The sequence below is a fragment of the Musca autumnalis genome, unplaced genomic scaffold (genome assembly GCF_047663935.1).
Source record: "Musca autumnalis isolate F117 unplaced genomic scaffold, ASM4766393v1 scaffold_3, whole genome shotgun sequence".
NCBI classification, from domain to species: Eukaryota; Metazoa; Arthropoda; class Insecta; order Diptera; family Muscidae; genus Musca; species Musca autumnalis.
In genome coordinates this window covers 245,690,617-245,709,468 of record NW_027411866.1, presented here as the reverse complement: position 1 = coordinate 245,709,468, position 18,852 = coordinate 245,690,617, and the positions used below count along the sequence as shown (strand labels likewise).

The 18,852-nt window shown below is 31.8% G+C and overlaps 1 protein-coding gene across 7 annotated transcripts in view; it reads left to right on the top strand.

Moving 5' to 3' along the window:
- Positions 1 to 18,852, top strand: part of Kap3 (kinesin associated protein 3) — a 209,249-nt gene that overhangs the window by 29,924 nt on the left and 160,473 nt on the right. The gene's annotated exons all lie outside the window — the stretch shown is intronic.

The window sequence follows — 18,852 nt, the reverse complement described above, 5'->3', positions numbered from 1 at the left end:
AAACCTATATATGGGCTGATAGCTATTCAAGAGACCTTTAATTTAAGCCAAGTTTCGTCCGCCCATCTTTTATAGTTTTGGCACAATGGGCTGTTCTGTTCAGTGTCTTTTTCAATACAGCTCTTTGATATATATTAAACACGTATTTATGCCTCCTTCATTCATTTTGTTCAGAATTGTTTATACTTTACCGTTATTTTAATAGTTATGACCATAAATTATAATTTGCGATTCAATTTGTTCTCCAATTTTAGTTAAATATGTTTTCTCTGAGTCACCCTGTGAATGGTTTGCGCCTTTGCTAAAAATTAATTTTTCCAATATAATTTCCAATATAACTTCACAGGCATTGGGCCATATACTCTACAGTAGACGACCATTTGAACCATCTGTACCGTATAGGAACGTATGGACCATCTACTCTACCGTAGACCACACAATGGGCCATAAACTCTACCGTAGACGATCCAATGGGCCATGTACTCTACAGTAGACCACCATACGGACCATCTTCCCTACAGTAGACGACAATATAGACCATCTACTCTGCAGTAGACGACCCTTTGGGCCATCCACTCCACCGTAGACGACAATATAGACCATCTACTCTGCAGTAGACGACCCTATAGGCCATCTACTCTCCAGTGGACGACCCTATGGGCCATATACTCTCCAGTAGCGACCCTATGGGCCATATACTCTCCAGTAGACGACCCTATTGGCCATCTACTCTGCAGTAGAGGACCCTATGGACCATCTACTCTACCGTAGAGGACCCTAAGGGCCATTTACTCTAACCTCTAGACGACCCTATGGGCCATCTACTCTCCAGTGGACGACCCTATGGGCCATATACTCTCCAGTAGCGACCCTGTTGGCCATATACTCTACAGTAGACGACCATTTGAACCATCTGCTCTACAGTAGACGACCCTATGGGCCATCTACTCTACCGTAGAGGACCCTATGGACCATCTAATCTACCGTAGAGGACCGTATAGACCATCTAGTCTACCGTAGAGGACCCTATTGGCCATTTACTCTGCAGTAGACGACCCTACTCTCTAGTAGGCGACTGATTGGGCCACCTACTCTACAGTAGACGACCCTTGGGTCATCTATGCTACAGTAGACGATCCTAGAATTCATCTACTCTCCAGTAGACGATTCTAAGGGCCATCTACGCTCCAGTAGACGACCCTAGGGGTCAACTACTCTTTTTCTACTTTTTCCATATGATACCCGTTTACTGATTTTGTATCCTATTACAACTAACTCATTTGTTCTCTATGTGTAAATGAAAAGTAATTTCAAAATTTATCACCCTGTTTTCCAATTCACCACCACTTACCTTGTACTCTATCTGGAGACACTGTCTGTCATATTTGCGATATTGAATATGTTTGTTATGCAAATTATATGTAAATACAGAAAAAAGTGCTTTAAAATATGATAATGTTTCATGTAAACAACTTGGAAATACAACAAACTATTAAAGCATTTTCATTATGAGGTGCAAAATAAAAGGTGATGAAGGAGAGAGAGGGGGAGAGAGCAGAAGGCAGGCAAAGAGGAAAAGACCTTCGACAAACGGCAACAATTCTGACAACACATGAATGAAGAAAATTTTAATTAAAAAATCTACAACAACTAAAACAAAAGGAAGAATAAAAATGAAAGAAAATTCTGAATTTAAAGCTAAGGAAGGATTAGTTGTGGCTTAACAACAACAACAGCAACACACGTGACATGTACGGAAGTGAAGTGGTAGTAACAGCAGTAGTAGAGAGGCAGGCTATTTTGTTTGAAATATTGCAAGCCACATACTTACCTTCGTGTCCAACCCAATCCAACCAACCAACTACCTAAACCGTAAATGTTACGGAAATTGGGCTAGTTTCGTTCGGTGGTTGTTTGTTTGGCAGTTTGTTAGAAATTTCTAAAAATATTTTTGAAATGGCCATTTGACATGAAATGTTGGTAAAGTTTTTTCTTTTCTTTATTTCGCCATAACATGATATGTCAAGAAGCAAAAATTGACCTCAGTTATTATGACATTTATTGTTGCAATAAAAAGCAACAACGTTAAATGTTTTACAACCAACATTTGTTCGCACATCAACTTGGGGTAAGAAACTTTCAAAAATATCCATTAAAAAACCTTGCGGTTAGTATGTGTTGTGGTGCATAGAAATAGAATAGAGGAAATGAGTTAGACTTATTGTGGGATGTTCTAAAATGTTAAAATTTCCAATGAAATTTTAGACGACCCAATGCGGCATCTACTCAACCCTAGACGAACAAATGAATCATGTCCCCTATGGGCCATCTACTCTAAAATAGACGACCCTATGGGCCATCTTCTCGACTGTAAACGACCCTATGGGCCATCTACTCGACAGTAGACGAACCTATGGGCCATTTAATCGACAGTAGACGACCCTATGGATCATATACTTGTCAGACGACCCACTAGGCCATCTACTCTATAGTAAACGACCCTATGGGCCAGATACTCTACAGTAGACGACCCAATGGCCCATCTACTCTACAATGGGCCACCTACTCTACAGTAGACGACCATCTACTCTTCAGTAGACGACCCTATGGGCTATCTACTCTAAAGTAGACGACCCTATAGGCCATATATATTACATTAGAAGACCCTATGGGCCATATACTTTACAGCAGACGACCCAGTGGGTCATCTACTCAACATTAGACGACCCAATGGGCCATCTACTCCACAGTAGACGACCGAATGGGTCATCTACTCTACAGTAGACGTCTACTGTAGAGTAGATGGTCCTACTGTAGAGTAGACGACCCACAGGGCCATCTACTCTACAGTAGACGACCCACTAGGCCATCTACTCTATAGTAAACGACCCTATGGGCCAGATACTCTACAGTAGATGACCCAATGGGCCATCTACCATCGACCCAGTGGGTCATCTACTCAACATTAGACGACCCAATGGGCCATCTACTCCACAGTAGACGACCGAATGGGTCATCTACTCTACAGTAGACGTTTACTGTAGAGTAGATGGCCCTACTCTACAGTAGATGACCCAATGGGCTATCTACTCTACATTAGACGACCCAATGCGCCATCTACTCCACAGTAGACGATCGAATGGATCGTCTACTCTACAGTAGACGACCCAATGGATCATCTACTCTACAGTAGACGACCCAATGGATCATCTACTCTACAGTAGACGACCCAATGGATCATCTACTCTACAGTAGACGACCCAATGGATCATCTACTCTACAGTAGACGACCCAATGGATCATCTACTCTACAGTAGCAACCCAATGGGCCATCTACTCTACAATAGACGACCCAATGGGCCATCTACTCTACAGTAGACGCCCCAATGGGACATCTACTCTACAGTAGATGCCCCAATGGGCCATCTACTCTACATTAGACGACCCAATGGGCCATCTGCTCTACAGTAGACGACCCAATGGATCATCTACTCTACAGTAGACGACCCAATGGACCATCTACTCTACAGTAGACGACCCAATGGGCCATCTACTCTACAGTAGACGACCCAATGGGCCATCTACTCTACAGTAGACGACCCAATGGGCCATCTACTCTACAGTAGACGACCCAATGGATCATCTACTCTACTGTAGACGACCCAATGGATCATCTACTCTACAGTAGACGACCCAATGGATCATCTACTTTACAGTAGACGACCCAATGGGTCATGTACTCTACAGTAGACGACCCAATGGGACATCTACTCTACAGTAGACGACCCAATGGATCATCTACTCTACAGTAGACGAACCAATGGACCATCTACACTACAGTGGACGACCTTATGGGTCAGATACTCTACAGTAGACGACCCTATGTGCCATCTACTCGACAGAAGACGACCCTATGTGCCATCTACACTACAGTAGACGACGCTATGGGCCATCTACTCTACAGTAGACGTCCATATGTACAATCTACTCAATAATGGACAATCCTAAGGGTTATCTAAAGGCTAAACTCAAATTGCATGCCAACTGTTCTTCTTGCCCTCCAATATTTCCCCCATTTGTTTGTGATTATTTATTATTGCACTCAATAAACTTTCATTGAGTTATTATTATTTCATTGATTCATGTCTAATGCCTGCCTACGTTTCGATAATGGCCCCTACTGCCGGCCGCCCCTTACTGTTTTTCACAATTTGACCAAATTTGGTGCGGTTTTCTTTTGGTTTTGTTTATTTCCAAAACAATATCAAACCGGACATTAGAACAATTTAGAAAAAAAACCAACAGCAATAAAAACTATAATCAGCCATACGGCAGGGTTAAAACAGACAATATCCTCTGGCTAACAACTACAGTGCAAACTGCATTTAGTGTAGTGTGGAAATCCATTGATGCGATTGTTCGTTCAATGCGTTCACATTTTAAGCGGATTTTCAATAGAAAATTTTCTATGCCACAAATCAAGTGCAACGAATGTGTAAACACACATATTGTCGATTGCCCATTGCGCACTGCTTAGTACGCGCAATTTAACGCGGCGGTGTTTTTGTGAAAATAACAATAGTAACAACAACGAAGTGAACGGACAAGTGAACATTAGTTTCATTTTTGTTGTGGTAATTGTTGGCAGAGTGAGTCATTGTTCTTTTTGATGAAGGGGGTGGTTATCTGATTGTTTGGTGTTTTTGGCTAGTGGTTGCAAAGGATTCATAGTTTTTCCTGGAATTGCATGTTACAGTTAAGGGAGGTACATTATCTTTCCTGTGTATGAAACAGTTGCCATAAGCGTTTTGGAGATTTTTTGTGATAACCAACCATGAAGTGGAATGAACTGCTGGTAATAAATAAATGTATCTGATTTGTTTCTGGGCCAGGGGTAATTTAATCAAAACATTTTACTTAATCAAAAAGGCACCCTAAAAGCATTATTGAATTTGATAATTACCTAATGGAAGCACATATGTGTCAATTTTGTTTTGTCACCGAAAAAAATCGTTAGAAAAGATGACTCATAAGTTTGTCTACTGTGGAGTAAATGACCCCTAGTGTTGTCTTTGGCACAATTGATGGCCCATAGGGTCGTAGATGGTCCATAGGGTCGTCTACTTTAGATTAAATGGCCCACAGGGTCGTCTGCTATAGAGTAGATGGCCGATAGGGTCGCCTACTATAGAGTAGATGACCCATAGGGTCGTCTACAATAGAGTAGATGGTCCATTGGGTCGTATACTGTAGAGTAGATGGTCCATTGGGTCGTATACTGTAGAGTATCTTACGCACTGGGTCGTCTACGGTATATCTTATGCAGTGGGTCGTCTACGATAGAGTAGATGGCGCATTGGGTCGTCTACTGTAGAGTAGATGGCCCATTAGGTCGTCTACTGTAGAGTATCTTACGCACTGGGTCGTCTACGGTAGAGAATATGGCACATTGGGTCGTCTACTGTAGAGTAGATGGCCCATTGGGTCGTCTACTGTAGAGTAGATGGCCCATTGGGTCGTCTACTGTAGAGTAGATGGCCCATTGGGTCGTCTACTGTAGAGTAGATGTCCCATTGGGTCGTCTACTGTAGAGTAGATGTCCCATTGGGTCGTCTACTGTAGAGTAGATGGCCCATTGGGTCGTCTACTGTAGAGTAGATGGCCCATTGGGTCGTCTACTGTAGAGTAGATGGCCCATTGGGTCGTCTACTGTAGAGTAGATGGCCCATTGGGTCGTCTACTGTAGAGTAGAAGTCCCATTGGGTCGTCTACTGTAGAGTATATGACCCATAGGGTCGTTTACTGTAGAGTAGATGGCCCATTGAGTCGTCTGCTGTAGAGAAGATGTCATATTTGGGGGGTCTACTGTAGAGTAGATATCCCATTGGGTCGTCTACTGTAGAGTAGATGTCCTATTGGGTCGTCTACTGTAGAGTAAATGTCCCATTGGGTCGTCTACTGTAGAGTAGATGTCCCATTGGGTCGTCTACTGTAGAGTAGATGGCCCATTGGGTCGTCTACTGTAGAGTAGATGGCCCATTGGGTCGTCTACTGTAGAGTAGATGGCCCATTGGGTCGTCTACTGTAGAGTAGATGGCCCATTGGGTCGTCTACTGTAGAGTAGATGGCCCATTGGGTCGTCTACTGTAGAGTAGATGGCCCATTGGGTCGTCTACTGTAGAGTAGATGGCCCATTGGGTCGTCTACTGTAGAGTAGATGGCCCATTGGGTCGTCTACTGTAGAGTAGATGGCCCATTGGGTCGTCTACTGTAGAGTAGATGGCCCATTGGGTCGTCTACTGTAGAGTAGATGGCCCATTGGGTCGTCTACTGTAGAGTAGATGGCCCATTGGGTCGTCTACTGTAGAGTAGATGGCCCATTGGGTCGTCTACTGTAGAGTAGATGGCCCATTGGGTCGTCTACTGTAGAGTAGATGGCCCATTGGGTCGTCTACTGTAGAGTAGATGTCCCATTGGGTTGTCTACTGTAGAGTAGATGTCCCATTGGGTTGTCTACTGTAGAGTAGATGTCCCATTGGGTTGTATACTGTAGAGTAGATGTCCCATTGGTCCTCTACTGTAGAGTAGATGGCCCATACTTTAGTGTAGAGTAGAGTAGATGACCCAATGGGTCGTCTTTCTGATGGACTTGTAAAGCTTTAGATCATTACTTTTCATAAATCTGAAGTTGTCAAGATATTGTTTCTCACAATTAAGATGTCATTGTCACAAAAGCAACAACAAATTATTAACTCATTATCGGCTATGGAAACCTATTTGTTAACGTCAAGAGGGAGGGGGTGGTCGGTTGAGTCTCCACCATAATGCCACTACTTAACTGCGACCTTGTATTACATTTATTAGCTATACGACAACAACAACACAACAATGACCTTGCCACAATGCGTCATCTATGCCTTGTCGTTGTCGTCGACAAATGGCCGCTGTTTGCTCTCTAAAACGGGCTTCATAACTTCATAATTAATGTGACAAAATTAATTAAGAAATACTTTTTCAAATTGACGTCAAATGTCCCGGCTGCCATATAAGTTCAGCGTCGTAAGTGCAGTGGATGGATGGACAAGTGTTCATTGACTGGTCAACAATTGAACCATCCGTCATCATCTATCGATCGATCGGTTGAACAAATCTGTTGCCAATGGTGATGAATTGTCCGATGACAATGTTTAGGCCTAATTGATTCTTTAATGATTTCATGGTATGGCAAAGAAATATGGCCAAGACAAGTTTTCCAAACAATTCCAAAAGGCTTTGTTTCATTTTCATTTGAGTAATTATTTCAATTTCCACTGAAATATGGAGGGATCTGGTCGGAATTTTTGTGAATTAATTTTAAAGTTTGGTTTTGCTTTAGTTTTAGTTTCTCGTTTTGTTTTTCATTGTTAATTGAAAAGTATTAATTGAATTTGTTTTTGTGGTTAATGTGGTGCCGCGGCACTACCCAATGGTGGTAGTGGTGGCAGCGGCAAGAATTGATAATGAACAGTGGAACGTAATTGTGGAAAAGAAGAGCTCAAAGAAGAGCTCATGAACGGCGCTAACGTGGATTTTTAAATATCGTTTCATAGGCCACCTGACCTTTAAGTGTGGATATTTTGAAAAATATTTTTTCAAAGACCATCTGACCTTTGAGCGTGGATATTTTGAAAAATATTTTTTCAAAGACCATCTGACCTTTGAGCGTGGATAATTAAAAGTATGTTTTTGAAAGACCATCTGACCTTTGAGCGTGGATTTTTAAAAGTATTTTTTTGAAAGACCATCTGACCTTTGAGCGTGGATTTTTAAAAGTATTTTTTTGAAAGACCATCTGACCTTTGAGCGTGGATTTTTAAAAGTATTTTTTTGAAAGACCATCTGACCTTTGAGCGTGGATTTTTAAAAGTATTTTTTTGAAAGACCATCTGACCTTTGAGCGTGGATTTTTAAAAGTATTTTTTTGAAAGACCATCTCACCTTTGAGCTTGGATTTTTTAAAAGTATTTTTTTGAAAGACCATCTGACCTTTGAGCGTGGATTTTTAAAAGTATTTTTTTGAAAGACCATCTGACCTTTGAGCGTGGATTTTTAAAAGTATTTTTTTGAAAGACCATCTCACCTTTGAGCTTGGATTTTTTAAAAATATTTTTTTGAAAGACCATCTCACCTTTGAGCTTGGATTTTTTAAAAATATTTTTTTGAAAGACCATCTTACCTTTGAGCGTGGATTTTTTAAAAATATTTTTTTTGGAGTTTTTTAAAAATATTTTTTCAAAGAGCGTGGATTTTTTTTTAAAAATATTTTTTCAAAGGGCGTGGATTTTTTTAAAAATATTTTTTCAAAGAGCTTGGATTTTTTTTTTAAATATTTTTTTAAATGTCGTGGATTTTTTTTAAAAAATATTTTTTTAAATGTCGTGGATTTTTTTTTAAAAATATTTTTTCAAAGAAAGAGCGTGGATTTTTTTTAAAAATATTTTTTCAAAGAAAGAGCGTGGATTTTTTTTAAAAATATTTTTTTAAATGTCGTGGATTTTTTTTTAAATATATTTTTTCAAAGAAAGAGCGTGGATTTTTTTTTAAAAATATTTTTTTAAATGTCGTGGATTTTTTAATATATTTTTTCAAAGAAAGAGCGTGGATTTGTTTTAAAGATATTTTTTCAAAGAGCGTGGACTTTTTTAAAAATATTTTTTCAAAGAGCGTGGACTTTTTTAAAAATATTTTTTCAAAGAGCGTGGACTTTTTTAAAAATATTTTTTTCAAAGAGCGTGGACTTTTTTAAAAATATTTTTTCAAAGAGCGTGGACTTTTTTAAAAATATTTTTTCAAAGAGCGTGGACTTTTTTAAAAATATTTTTTCAAAGAGCGTGGACTTTTTTAAAAATATTTTTTCAAAGAGCGTGGACTTTTTTAAAAATATTTTTTCAAAGAGCGTGGACTTTTTTAAAAATATTTTTTCAAAGAGCGTGGACTTTTTTAAAAATATTTTTTCAAAGAGCGTGGACTTTTTTAAAAATATTTTTTCAAAGAGCGTGGACTTTTTTAAAAATATTTTTTCAAAGAGCGTGGACTTTTTTAAAAATATTTTTTCAAAGAGCGTGGACTTTTTTAAAAATATTTTTTCAAAGAGCGTGGACTTTTTTAAAAATATTTTTTCAAAGAGCGTGGACTTTTTTAAAAATATTTTTTCAAGGAGCGTGGACTTTTTTAAAAATATTTTTTAAAAGAACGTGGACTTTTTTAAAAATATTTTTTCAAAGAGCGTGGACTTTTTTAAAAATATTTTTTCAAAGAGCGTGGACTTTTTTAAAAATATTTTTTCAAAGAGCGTGGACTTTTTTACAAATATTTTTTCAAAGAGCGTGGACTTTTTTAAAAATATTTTTTCAAAGAGCGTGGACTTTTTTAAAAATATTTTTTCAAAGAGCGTGGACTTTTTTAAAAATATTTTTTCAAAGAGCGTGGACTTTTTTAAAAATATTTTTTCAAAGAGCGTGGACTTTTTTAAACATATTTTTTCAAAGAGCGTGGACTTTTTTAAAAATATTTTTTCAAAGAGCGTGGACTTTTTTAAAAATATTTTTTCAAAGAGCGTGGACTTTTTTAAAAATATTTTTTCGAAGAGCGTGGACTTTTTTAAAAATATTTTTTCAAAGAGCGTGGACTTTTTTAAAAATATTTTTTCAAAGAGCGTGGACTTTTTTAAAAATATTTTTTCAAGGAGCGTGGACTTTTTTAAAAATATTTTTTAAAAGAACGTGGACTTTTTTAAAAATATTTTTTCAAAGAGCGTGGACTTTTTTAAAAATATTTTTTCAAAGAGCGTGGACTTTTTTAAAAATATTTTTTCAAAGAGCGTGGACTTTTTTAAAAATATTTTTTCAAAGAGCGTGGACTTTTTTACAAATATTTTTTCAAAGAGCGTGGACTTTTTTAAAAATATTTTTTCAAAGAGCGTGGACTTTTTTAAAAATATTTTTTCAAAGAGCGTGGACTTTTTTAAAAATATTTTTTCAAAGAGCGTGGACTTTTTTAAAAATATTTTTTCAAAGAGCGTGGACTTTTTTAAACATATTTTTTCAAAGAGCGTGGACTTTTTTAAAAATATTTTTTCAAAGAGCGTGGACTTTTTTAAAAATATTTTTTCAAAGAGCGTGGACTTTTTTAAAAATATTTTTTCGAAGAGCGTGGACTTTTTTAAAAATATTTTTTCAAAGAGCGTGGACTTTTTTAAAAATATTTTTTCAAAGAGCGTGGACTTTTTTAAAAATATTTTTTCAAAGAGCGTGGACTTTTTTAAAAATATTTTTTCAAAGAGCGTGGACTTTTTTTAAAAATAGAGCGTTGATTTTTTTAAAAATATTTTTTTAAAGAGCGTGGATTTTTTTTAAAAATATTTTTTCAAAGATCGTGGATTTTTTTTTTAAAAATATTTTTTCAAAGAGCGTGATTTTTTTAGAAATATTTTGTCAATGCGTAGATTTTTTTTAAAAATATTTTTTCAAAGAGCGTGGATTTTTTTTCAAAGAGCGTGGATTTGTTTTAAAAATATTTTTTCAAAGAGCGTGGATTTTTTTAAAAATATTTTTTCAAAGAGCGTGGATTTTTTTTTTAAATATTTTTTCAAAGAGCGTGGATTTTTTTTAAAAATATTTTTTCAAAGAGCGTGGATTTTTTTTTAAAATATTTTTTCAAAGAACTTGGATTTTTTTTAAAATATTTTTTCAAAGAGCATGGATTTTTTTTTAAAAATATTTTTTCAAAGAGCGTGGATTTTTTTTTTTAAATATTTTTTCAAAGAGCGTGGATTTTTTTTTAAAATATTTTTTCAAAGAGCGTGGATTTTTTTTAAAAATATTTTTTTTCAAAGAAAGAGCGTGGATTTTTTTAAAAATTTTTTTTTCAAAGAAAGAGCGTGGATTTTTTTAAAAAATATTTTTTTTTTCAAAGAAAGAGCGTGGATTTTTTTAAAAAATATTTTTTTTTCAAAGAAAGAGCGTGGATTTTAACGTGAATTTTTTAAATATTTTTTCAAAGAAAGAGCTTGGATTTTTTTTAAAAATATTTTTTCAAAGAAAGAGCGTGGAGTTTTTTTTTAAATATTTTGTCAAGGAAATAGCTTGGATTTTTTTAAATATTTTTTCAAAGAAAGAGCGTGGATTTTTTAAAAATATTTTGTCAAGGAAATAGCTTGGATTTTTTTAAAAATATTTTTTTTTCCAAAGAAAGAACGCGGATTTTTTTAAAAATATTTTTTTCAAAGAAAGAGCTTGGATGTTTTTAAAAATATTTTTTTTTTTCAAAGAAAGAGCGTGGACTTTTTTAAAAATATTTTTTTCAAAGAAAGAGCGTGAATTTTTTTAAAAATATTTTTTTCAAAGAAGGAGCGTGGTTTTTTTTTAAATCGTTTTTCAAAGAATGAGGGTGGATTTTTTTTTTAAATATTTTTCAAAGAAAGAGAGTGGATTTTTTTTTAATATTTTTTCAAAGAAGGGAGCGTGCATTTTTTAAATATTTTTTTAAAGAAAGAGCGTGGATTTTTTTTTAAAATATTTTTTCAAAGAAAGAGTGTGGATTTTTTTTTAAAATATTTTTTCAAAGAAAGAGTGTGGATTTTTTTTAAAAACATTTTTTCAAAGAAAGAGTGTGGATTTTTTTTAAAATATTTTTTCAAAGAAAGATTGTGGATTTTTTAAAAATATTTTTTTCAAAATTAATTTTTTATTCTATCCTGTAAAACCAAACTTGTATTTTTTTGAATGATATTTTAATTTAAAACACTGTGGTTTTTTTCTGTTGATATCTCTGTTTGTTGAGCCCCACTAATAAGTCTCATTTATGGCATTTTTTGCAATGATTGATCCACATAAGTTGCCGTTTGTGTTATTATTACTGATTTTTTTTTGCATTGTTACTTTGATGAGCCCTCTCTCTCAGTCTGTGGTATCAGTTTTAGTTGATGGTTTCGATTACAGCATAGTTGCAGCCAATCATCCAAGCGTACCGCCGCGCGATATATGTAAACCACATAATATACAGTTGCACGGCTGATGATTATAACCACCACTTGCACGTTTATTACCAAGTTTTGTTTTCTATTATCTTATTTTTTTTTTGCTATAAGGCAAGGTGTTATTTCAGTTACCATGATGACGAAATTGTATATAAATTACATACTTACATATAAAGATATAATACATTACTAAGTTGTACTGATACACCCGTCTTTGGTGTGGGGGTTTTGTTAACAATTTACCACCTATTTGGATTATTTTTCCATTTGGCAAAAAAAAAAACGAAAAACAAAACGAATTATAGAGAAATAGCAGCTAAGCAGCAGACCCATAAAATGTGGTGGTCTACATATTTTTCATTGTTTTCCCGAAAGCAGTGCAGACCAAAGAGTGTAATCAGTGCAGAAGAAGAAAAAGCAGCAACTATGTTATTTATATGTTCCAAATAGGTAACTTAACCTGGGGGCATAGTTTTGCAGTTGGTGGTTTCTATGGTATTGTATGCTCGCTCATCTATGCTCAATGTGGGTAAGTCCTAACCACCCACTTATCAACCAAATATGTAGGCAATCCGAAACATTTATTTAATGTACACGGAAAGAAAAATTTATGAGAGGATTGGATTTAATTATGGTTTAGAGTTTATTACAAATGCAATTTTATTTACACTGGAGCGGTTAAAAGTTAATTGGTTCAATAATCTTTATAGTCACGAAAGCGGTATAGATCACTTTTATGAAATCGGACTTTTGAACACATTCTTGAAAACCGCCCACATAAATCTAAACTCATTGAAAGGTTTGATCAATTCCCATTGTTTCAGCTAAAGTTCTTCTTTTGGATTTTTTTTTTTAATATTTTTCACACTAAATAATTCATTTATCCTCTCAGTGTATATCCAACATATGGTTTTTTTTTGTCTATGTCCCTCAACACTATTCGTGCATTGTTTTATTCTTAATTTTTTTTTTTGGGTTGAAATCACTGACATTTTTGTGGGTTTTCATTAAACAGGGTTTTTTTCTCAACACACATCACACACAATTGTTTTCTGCTTGCCGCCTAAATGTATGTGTTATTGAGCGTAGAATAGCGTAGAAAAAATCAATAATATAGTATACTTTTAGGTTGATATACTTGAAAAACATGTTTTAAAAGTATTGTTCACATCGTTGGTTGATATGATGTGGTTCAATTGTGGCAAAGTTGTCCCTCACAATTCACATTTATACATTACCCTAAGCTATCGGCTTTGTTTGTGTATTTTCTGTTAAAAAGAGTGTCCTCCTAAAAGTATACACTTATATTGTGCTAAAGTGTTAAGCTACAGATGATGAAGTGCAGAGACATACTTATTTTTTCTTTCATCCGTGGTTCGTTCTTTGCTGATGAAAAGAAATAATGTTTTGATGGATTTGGAATCTAGATACAGGATCATAAAACGTTTATTTGTGGTAGAAGATAATCAGAGTTGAGATTAAAAAAGGATATTTCGTTGCCCAAAAACTAAAAAACTAACGAATAAGGAGGCCGCAAGAGCCTATATCTTACCAACCGAGCTGTTCAAGACTTGAGGCGACACGCTAATAAGGTGTATGCATCACTTAGTTAACACCATCTGTGAGGAAGGTTGCATACCCGAAGATTACACCGTGATAGTTCTATGTTCCGTCCACAAAAAGGAGTTAAGATTGTGTACTCAATGTACAGGGGCATAAATCTTCTCACTATCGGATATTGTGTTAACGAATAAAGCCTTATAATAATTGGAAAAATTAAAAAAATATATATTTGTAAAAATCCACGCCTATTGCAGGTTTCAAAAAAGTATTTGTAAAAAATCCACGCCAATTTCAATTCAAAAAATTGTAAAACATCAACTCCTATTCTAGGTTTAAAAAATATTTGTAAAAAATCCACGCCAATTTTAGTATTGAAAAAAAAATTTAAAAAACCATGCCAACTTCAGGTTTAAAAAAATGTAAAAAATCCACTCATATTTTAGGTTTTAAAAAAATTAAAAAGGAAGTCCACGCTAACTTCAGGTTTTAAAAAGATCCAAACTAATTTCAGACTTGAAAACAATTTTTGTAAAGAATTCTCTCCTATTTTAGGTTTAAAAAAATATTTGTAAAAAATCCACGCCATTTTCAGGTTTATAAAAATAACTACACCAAATTTTGGTTTTTTTAATTCCAGTCCTAGTTTAGCTTTGAAAAAAAAATTGTAAAAAAATCCATGACTTTTTTCAGATTTGAAAAAAATGTTTTAAAAAATCCATTCATACTTCTTTTTAAATATTATTAAAAAAATCGGCGCCAAATCCAGATTTTAAAAATTGAAACCTATTTCGGGTTTAAAAGGAGCATTTATAAAAAGAATTCACACTAGTTCAGGTTTGAACTAAAAATGCATACATATTAGGTTTGAAAACAAAAATAAACCAAAGCTTACTTCAGAATTGAAAAAAAAAATCTTATAAAAATATTTGATAAAATTAAAAATAAATAAATCGACGCCTCCTATTCAGGATCGAAAAAAATATGTTTTTTAAAAAATATAAAATTTTTTGTAAAAAAAATTTGTTTTAGTTCAGATTCGAAAAAATAACATAATATTCATACACTGACATTATTAAAAACACTGTGTAGTTTGAAAAATATTTTACATATGGCAAAAAAAGAAATAAATAAAAGCTTACTTCAGGATTAAAAAAAATAACAACTATTTTGTAAAAATCTAGGTTTGTAAACATATTTAAAAAAAATCCACTCAAATGTTAGATTTGTAAAAACTATTAAAAAAATCAAGCATATTTCCAGGTTTGAAAAAAATATATAAAAAAATCCAAGTCTATTTCAGGTTTGAAAAATATTAAGAAATATTTGTAAACAATGCACGCATATTTCAGGATTGGAAAAAATTTTTTTTTCAAAAAATTTAAAATGTTTTGAGAAAAAAAAATTCGCCCCTTTTTTTGATTTATAAAAAAAAATCCAAGCCTAGTTCAGATTTGAAAAAATATAAATGATATTCTCTTCTTCCATTGGCATAATTAAATAATTCCACGTTAATTCCAGATTTTGAAAATCCAAGTTTGGGTTAAAAAAGAATATTTATAAAAACAGTCCACTGTTAGTTCAGGTTTGAAAAAACATTTCTTAAAAAAATTTTTAACATTTATTTAAACAAAAAAATTAAATCCACGCTTAATTCACAATTCAAAAATATTAAAAATCTTTGTAAAGAATCTAGATTTGCAAAAATATTAAAAAAAAAACACTCATATTTAAGGTTTGTAAAATATGAAAATATTAAAAAACATGCAAGCTTATTTCAAGTTTGGGAAAATATAACAAAATTTTTGTTAAAAAATCCACGCCTAGGTTTGCGAAATATATAAAAAAACAAGCCTTGAGGTTCAGTTTTGCAAAAAAAAAAAAAAAAATTTAAAAATATACAAATCTTCATGTTCAGTTTTGAAAAAAAGAAGTATATACGCCTAGGCTTGTAAAATATATTTTAAGAAAATGAAAGCCTTCAGGTTCAGGTTTGAAAAAAAAACAAATATTTAAAAAAATCCGAAATTTAAAAAAAAAATCCAAATATTTGTAAAAAAACCCACCCCTATTTCAGATTTAAAAAAATATTTGTAAAAAAATGCACCCCTATTTCAATATTGAAAAATCCAAGCCTATTTCAGGTTTGAAAAAATATTAAAAAATATTTGTAAACCACGTTTATTTCAGGATTAAAAATGTTTTTTTTTAAATTATTTTTTTTTTTTTTTTGAAAAAATATTGTTTATAAATTCCATGCTTATTCCGGGTTTTAAAAAAAGTGCTAGCCTAGATCAGATTTGACAAAAATATAAATTATATTCTCTTTTTTCATTGACATTATTACAAAATCCCCTACTAGTTCAGGTTTGAATAATATTTTTGAGTGGAATTCTGTAAATCATTTTTCGAGTTGCCGACAAAAATCCGTAAAATGAAAATGCTTATAATTTCGGTAATTAACGAAATTTTTCCGTAAGTTAACAACCACAAAATTTTGTCGCTAAGTCCTACCGATACCAACAGTGTTGTAAACTTTTGTTGATACTTTTCATTAATAATTTTGCGTTTTACCGATTTTTGTCGGTAGCCCAAAAAAACGAGTTACAGAATTCCACTAAAGGATTAAAAAAATTTATTACAAAAATAGTTGTAAAAAACTTAGGCTTGCAAAAATATTAAAAAAAAAACAAATAATTTTTACAATATTTTTTATAACCCACTACTATATTGTGTTTGAAAAAAAAACCCAAACTAGTTCAGATTTAAAAAAATATATAGATGATATTCTCTTCTTTCATTGACATTATTAAAAAATCCACCACTAGTTCCAGTTTGAAAAATATTTTTGAGAAATCTTTTCAGGATTGAAACAAATATTACAAAAATAGTTCTACAAAATCTATACATGCAAAAATATTTTTAAAAAATCCACTGATATTTCAGGTTTGTAAAAAATATTTAAAAAATAAATCCAAGCATATTTTCAGGTTTAGTATTAATATTAAAAAATTCAAGTCTATTTCAGATTTTTACAAACAAAAAATGCTCGCCTAATTCAGGATTAAAAAAGTACTTTTTTTTAAAAAAAATTAAGATTTTATTAGGAAAAAATATTTTTTATATAATCCTCGAAAAATAAATACTTTTTTTAAAAAATTAAATTTATTTGTGAAAAAATATTTTTTTAATGAATCCTCGCATACTACAGGATTGAGAAAAGCACTATTTAAAAAAAAATTAAATTGAAAAAAAAATGATAAAACTACTTCTTAACATTTAAAATTTTTTGAGAAATAAATATTTAAAAAAAGTCCTCTCCTATTTCAGGATTGAAAAAAGGGCTTTTTATAAAAAATTAAACATTTTTGACAAAAAAATATTTTTTAAAAAATCTTAGCTTATTTAAGGATTGAAAGCAATTTTTTTTAAAATTTAAAATATTTCGAGAGAAAATATTTTTTTTTAAATCCTCGCCTATTTCATGATTGAAAAAATTATTTTTTTAAGAAATTTAATTTTAAAGAAATTGAAAAAGTGCTTTTAAAATTAAAAAATTAAAATTTTTTGAGGAAAAATATTTTTTGAAAAATCCTCGCCTATTTCAGGATTGAAAAAAGTACGTTTAAAGCAAAATTTAAATTTTTTAATTAAAAAATTTAAGTATAGTCCACTATATTAAAAAATTCACAACTAGTTCAGGTTTGAACATATATTTTTAAGCAATCCTTTTAGGAATGAAAACAATTTTCAAAAATAGTTGTACAAAATCTAGGCTTGCAAAAATAGTTTTAAAAAAATCCAATGTTATTTCAGGTTTGTACAAAATATTTAAAAAATAAATCCAAGCTTATTTTAAGGTTTGGAAAAATATTAAAAAAATCCAAGTCAGGTTTTTACAAACAAAAAATTCTCGCCTAATTCAGGATTAAAAAAGTACTTTTTTTTAAAAAAAATTAAGATTTTGTTAGGAAAAAAATATTTTTTCAGGATTGAAAAAAGTACTTTTTTTAAAAAATTAAAATTTTTTTAGAAAAAAATATTTTTTTTAAAAAATGAAAAAGGATTTTTTATAAAAAATTAAACATTTTTGGAAAAAAAAATATTTTTTAAAAATCCTCGCTTATTTAAGGATTGAAAGCAATTTTTTGAAATTTAAAATTTTTTGAGAAAAAAAAATTAAAAAATTCTCGCCTATTTCAGGACTAAAAAAATTCTTTTTTTTAAGAAATTTAAATTGAAAAGGAAAAATTAAAATTTTTTCAGGTCTAAAAAACTATTTTTGAACAAAATTAAATTTTTTGAAAAGAACGATTGAAAAAAGTACTTTTAAAAAAAAAAAAAATAAAATTTTATTAGGAAAACAAATATATTTTCAGGATTGAAAAAAGTTCTTTTTTTAAAAAATTAAAATTTTTTGAGAAAAAAATAATTTTTTTAAAAAATCCTCGCATAGTATTGAGAAAAGGACTTTTTATAAAGAATAAACATATTTGAGACAAAAATATTTTTTAAAAAATCCTCGCTTGTTTAAGGATTGAAAGCAATTTTTTTAAATTTAAAAATTTTTAAAGAGAAAATATTTTTTATTTTATTTTAATTTTTGTTTGCCTTTGGACTGTCGCACAAAACCAACGAAAATTTTTTTTTTTAATTCTCGCCTATTTAAGAATTGAAAAAATAATTTTTTTTTGGAAATTTAAATTAAAAAAAAAAATGAAAAAGTACTTTTTTAAATATTTTTTTTCTTTTTTTTTTTGAGAAAAAAACATATTTTTTAAAAATCCTTGCCTATTTCAGGATTGAAAAAAGTACTTTTATAACAACATTTAAATTTTTTTGAGAAAAACAATTAAAATACTCGCCTATTACAGGATTGAAAAAAGTTTTTTTTTTTAATTTAAAAAATTTCGAGAAAGAAAAAATATTTTTTAAAAATTCTACGCCTACTTCGAACTTTAAAAATATCCAAGACTAGTTTAGGGTTGAAAAAATATAAATGATATTCTCTTCTTTCATTAAAGCGGATATATTCGCATAAGAATAACTGGTAGCATTTTTTTCACATACATTTTTGTCCATTCCGACTCCTGAATATTATCCGACCATCACCAAAATGAATGTGCTACTTTCTCACTGGAATCCCCATGAAACCCTAAAATGTGATCGTCACGATCCGATCAAAATTGTGACCTGTAGCCTGATTAAAAGGTTTAGATGGACGGACGGGCACGCATAGCCAGATCGACTGAGACTGAGACATTTATTTTGGTATA